Raw genomic sequence first — 18,131 nt, 5'->3', positions numbered from 1 at the left:
TGATACAACTTTGACTTCTTGCCATTTCTTTGTTTTTTGACCTATACCGTTTTCCTTTTTAGAGTTTCGTGTTATTATCGTGGTATTTGTTCCCTGGTATTTCTAGCTCCGTAGCTCAACTATGCCCTTGACAGTGGAGCAGAAGACAAAAGTGGTGGCTCTGTGTGAGACAAAAGTGAGACTAAATCAAAAACCACAACAAGATTTTTCTGGGGAGCAGAACCACCTTGAGGAGATCACCGAAAGGTACCTGAAATGGCCTAAGGTCACATGCTTCTGCGCCTTCAATGCCAGACGGGGAATGCTAGGGCCTTACTGGTTTGAGAATGACAACAGCAGGACGGTGACGATCAACGGTGAGTGCTACCGGCCCGTGCTCCAGAAGTTCCATAATGATCTAGCCCAAAAGGTCACCCCAAACCAGCTCAGCCTGACCTGGTTTATGCAGGATGGTGCATACCCCTCACCACCCCCTGCATATAGCTGCTGACACCATCACTTTCCTGCAGCAGCTCTTCAGAAACTGCATCGTTGCCCTGTACTGGGTACCGCTCTGTCTATGTCAACCGCCCTGCCACACTGGATGATCTGAAGCAGGAGGTGTCAGACTACCTCCAGGCAGTGCCACATGAAACCTACAGGAAAGTTGGACAGAACTTTGGAGTCAGGATTAATGCCTGTCTGAACCACGGAGGGACACATCGAGAACGTCAATTAAAAGGATTTTGCGTAAATGCCAATTATTATTAATATTTTTTTTTTTTGTGTACAGAATCGAGGCTCGTGAAAGAGCTAACATTTATCTCACAAACAAATCAAACAGACAAACAAAATATATAAAAATAGGGAGCGGAAGACAAGATGTGGAGAGAAGGGGAAGCACACAAACACAACATTTGAGAGCAGGGAGATGTGTGGGAGGGAGAGGGCTTGGTGGGGAGGAGGCGTTTGAGCAGGGGGGCGGGGGGGGCGTGGGAGAAGTATAAAACACAAGGACACCAAGGACTTCCAGGACAGAAGTTGGTATTTCAAAAAAGTGCATTTGGGATGAAATTAGCGGAGGTAGAAAAGATCAAGGTTTTGGATTGGGGAAGATAAGAGATGGTGGTGAACAGCTGTTTTAAAGACCTGGAGGGTGGAGTGGGATTGAAGAGAGTGAGGGAGTTTGTTCCAGAGGCAGGAGAAAAGAGGAATAAAGGAGTGAAGGTGAGCAGAGAGTCTTGATTTTGGCAGTTTAACCATAAGAGGGTTGCAGGCAGATCTTGTGCGACCTGAAGGAATATTTGGGGGACAGAGCCCAGAGAGAGCTGGGGGGGGGGGGGCAAGGCCAAAGAGGAGTCGGTAGAAGACGGAAAGAGCACCAACCTGCCTGCGGTGAGTGAGTGAAAGGCCCTTGGAGTTAGCTTCATCGCGGGAGATTCCAATGATTCTGAACGCTTTGGTTTCAACAGCGTGAAGACGAGCTCGGTGTGAGGCAGGAGCACCAGCCCAGAGTGGAGAGCAGTATTCCATTGAGCTGCGGATGAAAGCCTTGTATGTGGTGAGGAGCTCAGGTGTGCCAAGGAAGGACTTTGCACGACGGAGGATGCCCAGTCGGCGACTGGCTTTGGAGGCTAGATTTGAAATGTGGTTTTCCCAGGAAAGATCATGGCAGATAGTGAGACCCAAAAGCTTGAGTGACAGAACTTCTTGGAGAGGATTATTCAGAAAGTGGATGGGAGGGTTGTCCAGTCGGTCTTTTCGGAGAGACATCGTATGAGTGTGAGATTTGTCAGGATTGAAAGACATGTTCAACTTGTTTGCCCAGTCTGTGATTTTGTCCAGGTCTGCAGAGAGTGAGGAGGCTGCAAACTGCCGATCTGAGGGATGAAGAATGGAGCAACAGAGAGTAGAGTCATCAGCAAAGAAAGAGAGAGGATTTTCAAGAGAGTCAGAGAGATCATTGATGAAGACCAGAAAAAGCACAGGGCCCAGAACACTGCCTTGGGGAACTCCAGCCTGAACAGGGAGAGGAGATGAGAGAAACCCATTCAGGGCCACACGTTGACTATGTCTAGAGAGGAAGTCCGCCAGCCATGCGTGGAGGTTTCCATGGATACCAAAGGAGGAGAGTTTGGTGAGCAGAGCGGGGTGCCAGACCGTATCGAAGGCACATGATATGTCAAGGGAGACAGCTCTAATTTCCTGTTTGGCATTGAGGACCTCCATCCATTGTTGAGAAAACAGAAGCAGCATGTCCAGAGTAGAGTGACCAGGTCTGAAACCAAATTGATGATCAGAGATCAAGCCATTGGAGAAGAGGAAAGATTTCATATCCGAAGCAATGATGGATTCCATGACTTTGCTGAAAATTGGGAGAAGGCTGATTGGTCTGTAGTTGCTAGGATCTGTTTTTGCACCTTTTTGTGCAAAGCAGTGATGTTGGCTGATTTCCAAGCAGATGGCAGATGACATTGAGCAAAAGAGAGGGTGAAGAGAACAGAGAGAGAGAGTGAAAGAGCGGAAGAACAGGATTTTAGGACCCGTGGGCTGATGCCGTCAGGTCCAGTTGCACAATCAGAGTCGAGGGTTGACAGAAACTTTTCCACCTTGTCAGGAGGAAAGGACACAGAGTCCAGGAGCAGCTGGGTATGACTGGGTACGGTGGGTACAGAGAGGGATGGGTTTGGGACACAAGATTTAGAGGCAAACACAAGATTTAAAGTTGAGGCATTCAGCTTTTCATGTGCGGAGTCAGCCGTGTAGCCTTTTGAGGTGAGGGAGGGGATGGAGGGGGAACAAACACCAGAAACAGATTTGACCAGACGCCACCAGGATTTGGAAGAGGGAGACAGATCAGAGGGTTCGGTCTTGAGAACGGAGAGATATTGTTTCCTGGCTCTCCTGAGGGTGGACACACACTTTCGGGCTTTGTGAAAGGAAATGAGATTTCCTTCCGTTGGATTTGCTTTCCAGGAGACGAAAGCAAGTTGTTTCTGGGCAACAGCCTCACCACAAGATTCCGTGTACCATGGACGGGAGGAAGGGTATGACAACTGAAGACGAGATGGGATAAATCTGTGCATGAGAGAGAGCAATTTACTTTGGAAGAATTCCCAGGATGAGTTGATGTCAGAGGCGGTAGAGATGGGAGACCAGTCCAGATGATTGATGGCTGCTTGAAGACCGTGCCAGTTGGCCTGAGTGAAATGCCAGACTCATCGACGCTGAGAAGGCTCTCTGAGAATGGTCAGAGAGATGTCCACTTTAACAAGCACATGATCAGATGAGCCGATTGGAGCAGATGAAGAGCAGCTGACATTTTCAGGGAAGTTAGTCAAAACAAGTCCAGAAGAGAAGATGCTCCGTTGACTGAGATCCGGGTCGGAAAATTGACGGATTGTGTCAGTCCCAGTGAGTCGCAGAAGTCCTTTGCTGAAGAGCCATGGCTGGTGAGAGAGGTACCCACACCCGGCCAACTGGCATGGTGACAATTGAAATCACCACATATGAGGAAGAGAGAGTTGGGATGGGTCGATAGAAGTTGGTCCATATTATCAGACAGCGAGATTTAGATGGAGTCATCACTGTTTTGTGGATGGTACAACTCACATATGAACAAAAGGTGGGAGCGAAGGGGAAGCCATAGCCAAAGGTATTCCTGGGGGTGAGGTGGAGAGAGGGCAGTGCAGGGCGAGTGAGGAAGAGAGTTTTTTTTATAATGATAGCAACCCCACCTCCAGGACGAGGCTCAGGTCTATCATACCGGAGGAGGGAGTAACCTGGGAGAGATACCAAGGAATCAGAGACATCATGAAGGAGGAACGTTTCTGTTAAGTAGATCACGTCTGATTTGTCAGAAGCAACCTGTATGGAGAGATCAGTCAAGTTTGAGCGAAGGCCCCGGATGTTTGAGGTCCATACCGTTAATGAAGAGGAAGGGGGAGCATCGGATACAGAACAGGGGGGCGAGGGGTAGGGTAAGATGTGGAAGAGGGGGAAGTGGTCGGGAGAGCTGTTGAAGGTGTGTCAGAAATTTCAGAATAGCTTGGAGAAAGGGAAGAATGGGGCGGACAAAAGGTTTGATGGTGATTGGGTGAGGCACAGTGAGGTGTTATTTGAGAAGGGGGAAGAGCGAGGCAGAAGGTTGGGGGAGATGAAGGTGAAAGTTGGAAGGGGGAAGAAGCGGGGAGGACGCTTTGAGGTGGAGGGGTGAGAGGGGAGTCTTGGAGGGGAGGAGCGAGGGAGAGTCTCGGAGGGGAGGGGAGTGGGGGGAGTTTAGGAGGGAAGGGGCAAAGGGGGAGATTTGAAAGGGATGGGTGATGGGGAAGATTTGGAGGGGAGGGGCAAGGGGGTAGATTTGGAGGGGAGGGTTGATGGGGAAGTTTTGGAGGGGAGGGGTGATGGGGAAGATTTGGAGGGGAGGGGCAAGGGGGAAGATTTGAAAGGGAAGGGTGATGGGGAAGATTTGGAGGGGAGGGGCAAGGGGGAATATTTGAAAGAGATGGGTGATGGGGAAGATTTGGAGGGGAGGGGCAAGGGGGTAGATTTGGAGGGGAGGGGTGATGTGGAAGTTTTGGAGGGGAGGGGTGATGGGGAAGTTTTGGAGGGAAGGGGTGATGGGGAAGATTTGGAGGGGAGGGGTGTGATTGGATTTTGAAAAGTGTACGATTAATGGGAAACGAACATTTATTGCAAAATGAGTTTCTTGTGACCTTCGAGTCAAAAATACGTTTGGGAACGCTGAAGGAGGGGTGGAGTGCAGGAGAGTTTCGGGAATGTAGAAAAGATGAACTGTAAGAGATGGAATTTTTTTTTGGAATGAATAGATTTGGTGAGCAAGTCGAAAGCATCCACTTAATAGAAGAAGAAGAAAAAGGTGTTATAATGTACGACAGAATACAGTTCTTCAGGGGAAAGTTTCAACATTTTTTAATTGAGCAGTGAAAACTATCTGGGGAAATGGAAAATGGAAATGGGGGTGAAACACGTGATCAAAGAACGAACGAACAAATAAGAACAACGAATAAGCAAATAAGAACAGAGAAGGGAATTTTTTTTTTTTTTTTTTTTTTTGAGTTGAGATTTTAAACAAGGAAGTATGGGGTGAAAGACTAGGACAAAAACAGAGAACGAAAGTAATTGCAGCGCAATCGACAGACCACTGAGAGAAAAACAAAGTCTCAAGGTCGGACACGGTAGCCTACTAGGCCTCAAAATAAGCGGACCGAATTAACCGACGATTTTGTATACATGTATGAAAAATTAACACCGAGAATCTTACTAAAGACACACTATAGGTACACACACCGAAAGATAGATACAGTTTCGACAAAAACACAATTGTGAAAAATTACTTAACTTCGAAAGCGTGAGTGCATGGACAGCTTCGAAAAGACGTGACCTCTAATCTTGCGCATGCTCAAAAAGCGCATGACCTTGGCCTCTCATTGCAATTTCAGACTTTGGCCTCTCACTAACTAGCAGTGATTTACTGCAATAGCAATCAGTGATAGAAAATACCATGTCATAATGTTTGGTTCACGTTCCTGAGGCTTCTGTTTCTTTGTAAATAAACGTTTAAAGTTGTATCACTCTTTTTGAAACACCTGGTAAATCATGATATCTCAAAAGTTATGGACGAGTTATTACAAAACTTGGTGGATGAGTTGATTGGGTGACAAGAACAAGCAGATTGGATTTTGGTTCAGGTCTGAATCCAGGTCCGGCCTATCAGTGGATACACAGGCTTCGCATTTTGGGATGCTTTAGAGTTCATTTTGTAGTACTCTTGAGAAATTAATATTTTATTTTAACCTTTTTGTGTGACGAAGATTTTAAAAACCATTGCAGTAGAACGTAGGAAATAAGACAGATCTGAGGATTTATTTAATAAGGCAATGGACATCAACAGCGATGGGACCAATATCATACATGAGCATTAGATATGACACATGTTATCGACCCAAAGAGAAAATCACACGCAAAGAGATACTGGGAAGGTTTGATACAGGAGAAGGTCAATATCGTTATCTCATGGCACACACACACACACCCCAACACCAACACCAACACCAACCCAATAACCAAATCCATGAATACACTCACCCTCCATGACACCAACCCACACCACAAACCCAATCCAACCCAACATCCACTCAAAAGAGGGAAGGAGGGATATAAACAGTGGGAGGGCAGTTGTGAAGAGGTATATCACAAACAGGAGCATCAACAATCACAACATATGGGAATGAGGGGTTTTTGGGTACTGATTTGGGGGTTTCATGAACACAGATGCTTCACAACACTGACAACTCAAAGGATCAATATCTGCAGATACTTAGCACAACCTGTATGGAATGGTCATGGATTATTTTGACTATGTCCCTCCATCCCCATTGCTTCTCTGTAAATATCCGATTCCATTTTAAACCATCCCCAGTCCCAATTGCCGCTGCTACCTCCCAGGAATACCAGGAATACATTAATAATTATGTGAAATACCCATGTGTCTTATTTACCCTCAAGCTATTTCACCTGGTCCTGTCACAGCCCATCCAGGTAGAAAAAAGTTTTCCTACATCCATTTCATCATTGCCCTTCCTTCTCTTAAATATTTCTATGATCTCTCTTAATTGCACCCTTTCTGAAATACAAGTTCCAATCTTACTCATCCACTCTTCAGAGCTTCGATCAATCTGCTTGCTCTGCAGTCAAACCCAACAATGGCATCTCTGGCCCAACTCAAACACAGTGGTGACTCAATCGATGTCTCCCTAGTGTAACATGCTCACAAGGTGCCCCTTCATTATGTCGTCACTATTTCTAGAAATTCCTGCCCAAGACAAACACCCTACATATCCTCAGGTTGAATTGTATCTGCCATATTGCTGCCCAAGCTATGAAACGATCCCAGCTTTGAATCTGATCACCTACACTCTTTGACATCTACCTTAGCACCAGGTTTGGTGTCTCGTGCAAAAAAGTCCAAATCATTAATAGAAATTATGAATAACAGCAGGTACTTGTACTGATACCTGAACTTCACCATGAATTAGAACTTCCCAGTCTGACATCCTCCCACTAAAATTACAGATGGAGAAAATGTTGGTTTTACGAAGGAAAAAAATAATTATGAGAATCACATTCAGTGAAGTTTCACAAGCACATTCAAATATTATTTTTGATGATGATAAGGTTCTGAAAATGTAAGAACTACACATTCTCATGAATAATTACTAAAGGCTTGGCTGAGTCGAAATGAGATGCCCCAGAAACTTGCTCAAATTTTTGTTAAAAATAGTCTCATAACTAGAACGGCACTCAGTAGAGCGGAAACCTCCGCCAGGCTGAACAGTTTATATTTTGTATCCACTGATAGGCCGGATCTGGATTCGGACCTGAACCAAAATCTAGTCCGCTTGTTATTGTCACCTACCCAACTCATCCACCAAGTTTTGTCATAAGTCGTCCACAACTTTTTGAAATATCATACTATATATTGTTTTTGGCCCTATCACTCAATGGTGAAAAATCACTTTTTCACCAAAATCTTGGTTCTTGGTTCTAAGTATATTCACAACACATCCTCTCCGTTCCACTGATACTAGGGGGAGGGATATTTTAGCTGAACAGAATTGTTATGGAGATGACTATACTCAGGATCCCTTATGTGTTGTATGTGAGTCCATGGGGTCTCCAAAACCACAACAGTATATTATTTTACAATATTTCAACCAAAACCAAAACAGTATATTGTTACAGACACGACTTTGATGTTATGGTGGGCCGAGCGGAATGGCCGCCGTGTCCGCACAAGTTACCCGATTATACTCGAACGTTGCCGAGTCGCGCTACGCTAGATCAATGAAGGAAAAGGACACAACGGCTGGGATTAAAATGACACGACACCAGGGATACGGTTCTCAAGACCTCCGGAGGAGGTTATAATATGGCGGAAGGTTAGATTACAGGAATGAGAGGGACAGCATAGAAAGATAGGCACTTAGACACACTTATCTTATTCCCGACAGACCACAGATAAACAGGACAAAACTGACTCACACGGGGATTGATGGCAAGGAAAGCGGGCAGTCGATGGCTCAAGGTGCACTCTTGGCTCAAGGACAGAATCGACCCGGTCTGGTCCAAAGATGCGGGGAGGTATCGTCGCGCTGGGGGTGGCGTCCTTTGCTCTCCGTGGTTCAGGCGCATCTGACTTCACATCCGGTAAGTCGCTGCGTATCTCCGGCGGGGAGTGACACGCCCTCGGCTCGTTAGCTCCGCCCCAGATGGAATCGGCCCATTGCTTCTCATTGGGTGCGGGGGGTTACCGGCTCCGCCCTTGACGAGGGGCCGACAGGCAGCCCCTTCGTGGTAACCCCGTCGGCGCACATGGGTAATGGCGGCTAACCGAGCCAGAGTGAGGACGCACACTCCCCGCGCGCGCCGTTGTTGTAGTTGTTGTAGTTGTTGTTTGGGGAAGAAGATGGGAGGAGGTATGGGAAGGTCCTAAACTCACTACTGGTGCCATATAATCACATTCTGGTGCAACGAAGAGTCAGAATTAATGGAAACGAGTCCTTAACTGACATAGACTAAGAATAACTAGCAAGATGTCCGAAAGTTGTCTACGTGAGATGCGGTGGACCTGGGCACGACATTTAATGGGGGAAAAAGGGGAAGGTCGGTTCTACAGAGTGTTATTTACAGGCAATGGGACTAGGGAATGGGGGATTGGGGATATTTGGGGAGTGTTGGGGAAATAGGGGAATATTTACAAGCGGATATGGAGGCCAAATGCCATATCCGCAACATTGCACCCTTCTCTACCCTCGGGGCGTCCCGACCCGATAAATTTTTACCTATTTTAGTGTGGCACTCAGATGTAGTTCCCTCTACTATTAACTCTACCCTGAGTGCGACAGTTTTACAGATATTCACAAATGAGTAAATATGTCCCCCTGCGACGTTGCACCCTTCTCCTCACAGAAACACACCCACAGGATAACCGAATTGCGGAAAGAATTCGCAAACTAAACATACAGCCGGTAGGGAGCATTATTTACACAAGACTACGCTGATATTTACACTACGATCCAGGACCTGTTTTTGGAGGAACACATGCAGATGTTATGCATAGAGAGAGCACGCATGCCAGCATCGATACACCAACCCACGAGTGCTCTGTGGCCTTACGGCCTTTAATAATGTGCAGAGCACCCCTTCCAAACACCAAAAGCACCACCCCAAGCACCAATCGGTGCACCAATAAAGTGTCTATAAATCACGGTGTGGTGTCGCAGCCGGCCGATGGTCTGCCGCTGGTCTTGCCTTCGTGTGGTGCACTTGGCCTTCTGGCTTCTTTAAAAATAAAGAAAGGCGCCAACCGCGTCCATTTCTTTATTGTGGCCGTCAGGGGGCCAACTATAAGTGGTTCACCTGTATGGCATAGGTGCCACGTTGACCCATAGGTCCATCCACGGGTGGTGCTTGGCCGCATAAGAACTGCGGTCCATGGTGGGTGGCCACAAACATTGCGGTCCATATGGTGTATCGATCCAGGCAGCAAGCAGCGAAAGTGCAGGCCCACAACTGCGAAGCCAGCACCTCTCTCTCCTCTCTCTCTCTGCCCCAAAGCCAGATCCTCGGAGGTGGGAGACAAAAGAAGCAGACAAGTGAGTAAGGTGGTAAGGGCGCAAAAGTGCACGCAACACAAGGTAATGCACACTAGGGGCACATGGGAACCAGGTGAGACAGGTACGTTCCTACCGTACGCTCCCCCCCCCCCCCCCCCCCCACCAGGTAACCTACATGGCCCCTCCCTTACCCCTTACTGTATCCACAAAACACAACACTACCCATAAACATCTATTTTACTAATCAACAAACGTCCCTACTGTCTTCCCCGTTCCTCCCATAAACCAAATTCGTCTTCTCTCCCTCCTAACCAATCAAATTTGCCATCTCCAACTCAACATCAAAATTTGCCATCACCAATTCATCATCAGTCCCTCCTAAGGAGGGAGAGATGGAATCACCCCAATGTCTCATCCACGTTGTGATGCGTCTCACCAATCCACACAGCAATTCTCAGTTCCTGCACACAGAACAAAGAAAACACAGGTGTGGAGTCATCATCATCACCACAGGTAAGTGGCTGCGTATGGTGCGACAGGTTCATCAATCCTAACTATTTCCTAAATGACTTTAACAACTTTACATTACCCGGGGTCTTTCCCTGCCAATCCATTGGCCAACTTACACTATGGGTTCTAAAAACCAATTCCCATTGACCAACTTGTGGTGCTTTTCAATTTGGGGTCTCACTCCCCCGATTCATCTCCCGGTGCCCTCGCACAATTTCTGGGCTGTGGCGTGTACCTCTCCCAGCGGGTCTACCCACCTGCACACCTCCACCACTGCAGTTGCCTCCGAGCTTACCTGCTCCTTACCCTAACCTAACTACCTGGGGAAGGCCCACTGGCGCTCTCCCCACTCGGTGCCCTCTCTGGCACTGGGCTACCCGGGTCCGTCCTCCGGATCCTCGGGCCCCACTGACACTAACGGCTCCCAGAGCCCACCTGCGGCCTCACCTGGCCGACATCCTCACAGTGGTGGAGTGCCCAACCAACTACACACACTAACAGGCTACACGCCCAGCCATTTCCACAACACTAATGCACCCATCCACAACACCATTCTGCAACCGCACCACAAATGCCAATATCCAACCACAATTTACCTATACCCTCTACCTAACACTTACACTACCCGCCCCGGGTACTCGTGAAAGGGGTCCACTCTTCCCCCATCCACACCTTCGCACCATGCACACCACTCCGTACCACTTACTCCAACTCTCTCCACACACCTGTACCTGCACACCTGTGTTCTCACACCTGGTGCCACCTGCACCCTTCTCTCCCCAAGCGCATTCGCGCTGATCCACAACACTCATTACTCACACACTGCTCCACACACCTGTCCAGTTGCACACCTGTTCAATCACACCCGTTCCATCCTCACACAGCATCATCTCATCTAACTACTCCCTTCTGAAACTTGCGCGTCCCAGTCGTCCCTTTAAACTATTGCGCTCCCTCGTCATTATCATCCATACTAATCTACCTGCGTCCCCACTACAGGTATCAGTCACTAACTAAACTTAACGTCACCTAATGTCATCTTCGCTAGATCCCTATCAATATAACCTAACCCACCCGGGCTAGTTTTCACTGCCATACACCCCATAAGCTATTGCTCCTTTGCCCCCACATGGGAAGGGTGGCAGGGATGCCACCCTTACCCACCGGGCCTATCGCTCCTCAATCCCCCAGTCCTCTGGCACTAATAAGCCCCCCTTATTCAGAGGTACTGGGTCCCGCCTCGGCATCTAAAGCCGAGGCAATCCACGGGGGCGCCTGCTCGCCGGTGTAAGGTCTTATCCAGTCGGCGTGGACGATCCGAGGGAGGGCTCGTGGCCCCATTTTGATCTTAATGACCACGTCACAGATTTGCGACAGGACGACTCCCGGGCCTTGCCAGGGGGAGGTGAGCTTTGGGCACCTTCCCTTCAGCCTCCGGGGATTAAAGAACCAAATCTTCATCCCCGGAGCGTATTGACTCCCCTGGCTCCGGTCGTCGTAGCTGCGCTTCATCTTTTCCCCCGCCAGATGGAGTTGGCGGCGGGCGAAGGCATGGACTAGCTCCATGCCTTCCTCTAGGTGACGTGCGTACCCCTCCCTCGGCGGGTTAACCACTGTGTCTGGCACGGGACCGCATAGCAAGTCGGCGGGAGCCCGTAACTCCCGCCCATACATAAGCAACGCTGGACTGCATGCGGTGGCCCCGTGCTGGCTGGTTCGGTAGGCCATGAGCAAATAAGGGAGATGTTCGTCCCAGTCATCCTGACGGGTGGCGGTGAACAGTGCCAGTTGTTGGATTAAAGTTCGGTTGAATCTTTCCACCATCCCGTCAGATTGAGGTCTTAAAGGCGTTGTTCTGGTTTTCCGAATTGACAGGAGACTGCACACATCTTTTAGCAATTTGCTCTCAAAATTTCGTCCCTGGTCGGTGTGCAACTCCTGTGGAATCCCATGCCGGCACACAAATCCTTCCACGAAGGCCTGCGCTACCACCCCTGCTTCTTGGTTGGGGAGGGCGTAGGCCTCCGGCCACTTGGTGAAGTAGTCCATCACAACGAGGATGTACTTATTACCTAGGCGGGTGCAGGGTAGTGGGCCTAGGATATCCATGGCCACCCGCTCTAGGGGGGCCCCCACCTGGTGTAATTGAAGGGGGGCCCTCATCCTCCGTGCTGGTCCCTTTTTGGCAGTACAGGCGTCGCATCTCCGACACCAGTCCTGTATGTCGCGCCCCATAATCACCCAATAAAACCTCCGGCGTACCCGCGATATTGTCTTTGTCCTGCCCAAATGGCCGCCGGAGCGGGTACCATGCACCTGTTGCAATATGACGTTCTTGAATTTGTCAGGGACTATCACCAGCCAGGAAGTTCTATCAGAGGGAACCTCCACCCACTTGCGATGCAAGATGTTATCCTTCAATTCCAGGGTCTGCCACTGAGCCCAATATGCCTTTGTTTGTGCCCCGAGGGGGGTGACCTCTTCCCCCTTTGGTCTTTGCCCCAATTTGACCCAATTGAATACTGGCCCCAGGACAGGATCCTCCTGCTGGGCCGTGCTCCATGCCAAAGTTCCGAATTCCTCATCTGCGGTTAGTGGCAAAATTGGCCCTCTCACCCGGGTTGCCCGGACAACGAGGGTCGGGTCCGAATCGCCCAATTGTTCCCTCTCCTCGTGTCTCGCACAAAATTTGCAGTTTTCCCCCAGACAAGGACGCCGAGAGAGTGCGTCCGCATTACCATGGGCCTTCCCGGCCCTATGGGCCACATCAAAATCGTACTGCTGCAACTTTTCCAACCACCTTGCAATTTGGCCCTCCGGTTCCTTGAACCGAAGGAGCCATTGCAAGGAGGAATGGTCAGTTCTAACCAAAAATTTCCGCCCGTACAGGTACGGGTGAAAATGGTTCATGGCAGCCAGCATGGCCAATAACTCTTTGCGAGTGACGCAATAATTTCGCTCGGGCCTACTTAAGGCCCGACTATAGTAACCAATCACTCTCTCCACGCCCTCCTGTGTCTGAGACAAAACTGCGCCCAATCCTTCCTGGCTCGCATCCGTGTCCAGGGTAAATGTCCCGTTGCTAGTGGGGTACGCTAGAAGGGGTGCGGATGTCAGACACCCCTTCAATTTTTGGAAGGCCTCGTGGCACTCCCGTGTCCAATTAAATCGCGTCCCCTTCTCCGTAAGCCGGTGGAGGGGACGGGCCAACTCCGCAAATTTCGCCACAAAGCGCCGGTAGTAGGAGCAGAGTCCCAAAAATCCCCGCACCTCTTTGATGGTACGTGGTGCGGGCCACTCCTCTACCGCTTTAATTTTGTCTGGGTCCGTTTTTACCCCCTCGCGGCCGATCACGTGACCTAGATAGGCCACCTCTCTTGCAAACAAAGTGCACTTACTCGGGTTCAGCTTCAACCCTGCCTGTCTGAGGCACCCGAACACCTGGTCCAAATTAGCTGCTGCCTGGGGGAACGTTTGGGCATGTACCAGGACGTCATCCAGGTACACCAGGCATGATTGCCATGGCATGCCGCCTAGTACATGCTCCATCAATCTTTCAAAGGTGGCGGGGGCGTTACACAAACCAAACGGCATCACAGTAAACTGATACAGTCCCTTACCTGTGGAAAATGCCGTTTTCTCCTTCCCTGCCCTATCCATCTCCACCTGCCAATACCCACTCTTGAGGTCCAAAGTTGTGAACCAATTTGAGCCCGCAACGGCATCGAGGGTGTCATCAATCCTTGGCAGGGGATATGAGTCCTTGAGTGTCACGTTGTTTAGCTGGCGATAGTCCACGCAGAACCGCGTGGTCCCATCCTTCTTTTTGACCAGCACAACAGGTGACATCCAAGGACTTCCCGAGGGCTCGATCACGCCTGCGTCGAGCATTTTTTCAACCTGCTCGTCAGCTTCCGCCCTCTTGCTCCAAGGGAGCCGTCGGGCGGCCTGACGAATAGGCCGGGCCTCACCGGTGTGGATCTGATGTTTCACCAGGCCCGTACGTCCAATATCCTCGGTGGACAGGGAGAAGAGGTCCAAATGGGACCCAACCAGTTTGTGTAAGGCCTCCCTCTGGGTACCTCCCAACTCTACGCTACTACGATTTACCATCTCGCAAATGGGATCGGGCCAATTCCTACTTGTTATTGAAGGCTCCCCCCGGGGTCGGCTCGGCTGGACGTTCTCGCCCCTCACTGTCGCGACTTCCTCAACTGGGGTGCAGCCAGCTACCCTCGTGCCCCTTACTATAGTGCGTGGTTCTGTACTCATATTTATTACTCGGACGGCCACTACCGGTCCGTCCGTTTTTACAAGGGTGCGGCCCACGATTAAACCCGGTATGGACTGCGCTGCCACCGGTTCGACCAGGCCGCAGGACTCCTGCCACGTTGGGCGAGCTGCCCACCGGGCCGGCACTATCGCCTCGGCCCTTGGGGGGATGGTCACGGCCTCGGAAGCCTCCAGCTCCGCTCTCTCGGCCGTGCTCACTCCCCCTAACGGCAGCTCTTCTACTCCCACCTGCAGGATCCCCCGGCACAAGTCGATTTTACAGCCGCTGGCAGTCAACAGGTCCAACCCTATTAAACATGGGTCGCACACCTCCGCCACCCAAACATCTATCTCCCTCCTTACCGACCCTAACTTGAGGGTCACAGAACCACGCCCTATGATCGAGGCCGTTACCCCGGTAGCAAGCTGCAAACTATAATTTTGCAGGCGCTGGATCTTATCCCAGCCACCTGCGCTCGAATCAAGGACCACAGGGCTGATGATCGTGGCGCTAGCTCCTGTGTCCACTACGGCGTCTACCCCCACGCCGGCAATTTTGCATCTAATTGTCAGGCTACCAGTTCCAATTTGGCCACAATAAATGACCTGTCGCGTCAATGAGGGCTCTCCTCCATCCTCTTCTGCCGAACACCGCCCTACGTGCCCGACACCTTCTAGTTTCCCGGGGTCTGGCGGGGGGGTGTCTGGGGTCGGCTAACCCGCTCCCCCCTGGGCGGAGTTGAGGACCTCAACCGCCGGGGATCATCCCGGCGCGCGGCTCGACAGTGCCGCGCCAGGTGACCCAGACGGTTGCAGGTATAGCACCTCACCTGATAAGGTGCTTGCCTCCGGAATTCCAAATTTCCCCCCCTGTAGGTCCGAATTGGATTACCCGCTCGTGGTCCACCGCGGGCCACCTCCGGGGCCGCCTGCCATGGTCCAGGTCCCGCCAGGCGCTGGTCCACCAGCCTCCGGACCATGCCCGCCAGGTCAGGACCCACGTCGGGGGCGGGCCCCCTAAGGGGTCCGCCCTCCATCGGGGGTCCCACCTGGCGGACCGCCATCGCGAGACGCTCGCCCCCCCGGGCCAGGGGCCTCGCTGCTTCCCAACGGGCCGCAGCGTCAGCCGCCTGGCTCAGAGTCTGCGGGCGCCATATGGCGAGCTGTTGCCGGAGCTCAATATCCGGGAGGGCCTGGATAAAATGGTCCAGCGCCAGGCTTTCCCGGGAATCCGCTGCCATGCTAGCATGTGCGATCCCCACTGCGCGGCGAATGTCGTGGGCAAGTTCCCCGATGGCTTCCTGGGGCTTGCGCTTTCGCAGCGCGAGCTGAGCTTTAACAAGCTCGCTCTGCTGTTCTATGCCGAATCGATTAATTAGGGCGTCGCGGAGGGCTGGCAGGGTGAGAGCACCCGCTGGTAATGCCGTCAGCACCTCCGCCGCCGCGCCGCGCAATGCGGCCACCAGGTGTACTCCACCTTCGTCCTCACCCCAACCGTTGCCCTTACACACACAGTCGAACTGCGCCAGGTACGTGCGTAGATCACTCTTGCCGTCATACGGCGCGAGTGGGACCTTGTGGGACCACCTCGCATGCGAGTCGTTGCCCGCCTGCCGGACCACGTGCGTCACCCCTTGCGGGGTCAGCGCGGGGCCGAACCGGCCGGGCCCCCACAGTACATTACCCCCAAGGGGCTCTCGTGCCTCCCCGGTCCCTCCAACAACTACCCCTGTTGGTGTCGATGCATGGGTCACACCTCCGCAACCCGCTACCCATTCCATACCACCACAACCTTGCTCACCCACACCTCGCACCTCTCGTTCCATACCCTCCGGACCAGCCATACACCTCACTCGTGGCCTCTCACGAACATCCGGGTCTATCTCGACCCCCAAGCTTATTAAATCACCTGGCGCATCATACGCACGACCATATTGGTCACCACTTACACCGGGTCCTCTTTCTCTTCGCTTCTCCTCCATCACCTGCGAATCCCTCATCCGGTTAATGAGCACATCATCACGATCCGAACACAGACTTGGACCAATTCTTTTACTTCCTCCTTTATCTCTTTCTTATCCTCTCTCCGTCGCTTCTTAATTTCGCTCACCCCTTCTTCCACTTCTTCTAATTTCTGCTTCACCTCCTTCAGCTCTTCGTGCGCCCCTTTAAGTTCTTCCTCTAACTCCACTTTATTTTTTTCTATGTGCTCCCGCACCTCCTGCTCTTTAACCTCCATCACCTCTACCACCTTGTCCATTTTCCTCGTCAGGTCCTCATGTACCGTCTGACACTCTTTTTTAATTACCCCTACGTCCTTTTTCATCTCCTTCTGTGTCGATTTTAAACCCTCTATTACCGCTGTGTTCTTCTTTACCTGGTCCCCCAACTCCTTTTGTCCCACTGTCAGTTGTTCTACTCCCAGCGTCAACTCCTCTATACCCCCTTGCAATTTTACAGTCCCCTTTCTCACCTCCTTCTCCATGCGCTCCTTACAGTGCCTCACCTCCTCGCGCACTCCTCCGACCTCCTCACTCACTCCTCTTCTGATCTCCTCTCCCATCACTTGCATCTCCTGTCCAGATGCCACCCTCATCTGCTCCATTTCCTCCCTGTGAGCATCCAGTTTGGTTTCTACCCCCATTCTGACCCCCTCTATCTGCTGCCCCATTTGTTTAACTTCCCTTTCCGCTTGGTCCCTCATGTCCCTCAATTTGCCTTCCATCCTGTTTTCTAACCCCTCTAACCCCTTTTGCATTCCTTCCATTTGATTCTCTTGAGCGGCCATTCTGTTTTCTACCCCCATTAACCCCTCCTGTATTTCCCCTAATCTATCGTCTAATTCACCAAATTTCTTGTCTAATCCCTTAAAATTATTGTCTAATCCCTTAAAATTATTGTCTAATCCCTCACCAGTACCCCTCGCTTCGTCCCTCATTACCCCCATTTGGTTTCCCATTACCCCCAATTGCTCACTCTGAGCATCCATCCGGTTCCCCATTACCCCCATTTGGTTTCCCATTACCCCCATTTGGCCCTCCAATCGCTCACCCATTTGTTCCATAAAGGCCCTCATTTGCAGGAGGAAAAGGTTCGAATCCACCAGGGGCGCTGCCACGGTCGCGGGCGCGGTCGCCGTGACCAGCGAGGCGCCATTTTGCGCGCCCGCAATGTCGGGCGCAACGACGCTATTCTGTGCGTCTGCTACCCTCACTGCTTCGCTCTCCTTATGTCCCTCATTTTGGTCCTGGACCGACCCTGCCTCACTCTCCTCTACCGGACCCCAGCCGACTTGGTCTGCCATAGCGCGACTTTCAAAATTCGGGTTTTTATATTTTGTAAAACACAATCAAATTTCGCCGTTATAATTTCGAGCACGGGAAACGCGCTCCGGATCGAATTCTACCTCCCAACACCAATTGTTACCCTAGTGGTACAATTGGTGTTCCAAAATTTGGGCTAAATGAATTTAGTCCCAGGTCCGAATCCGACACTCCTGACACCAATTGTTACAGACACGACTTTGATGTTATGGTGGGCCGAGCGGAATGGCCGCCGTGTCCGCACAAGTTACCCGATTATACTCGAACGTTGCCGAGTCGCGCTACGCTAGATCAATGAAGGAAAAGGACACAACGGCTGGGATTAAAATGACACGACACCAGGGATACGGTTCTCAAGACCTCCGGAGGAGGTTATAATATGGCGGAAGGTTAGATTACAGGAATGAGA

At 51.0% G+C, this 18,131-nt stretch overlaps 1 protein-coding gene across 1 annotated transcript in view; it reads right to left on the bottom strand.

The window, feature by feature from the left end:
• The window catches only part of LOC137418128 (uncharacterized), a 103,528-nt gene that overhangs the window by 51,386 nt on the left and 34,011 nt on the right, over positions 1-18,131 (bottom strand). The window lies entirely within an intron of this gene.

The sequence above is a fragment of the Myxine glutinosa genome, chromosome 4 (genome assembly GCF_964187855.1).
Source record: "Myxine glutinosa chromosome 4, kmMyxGlut1.1, whole genome shotgun sequence".
NCBI lineage: Eukaryota > Metazoa > Chordata > Myxini > Myxiniformes > Myxinidae > Myxine > Myxine glutinosa.
The sequence above is the reverse complement of the archived record's forward strand: the minus strand, read 5'-3'. Positions and strand labels throughout refer to the sequence as shown.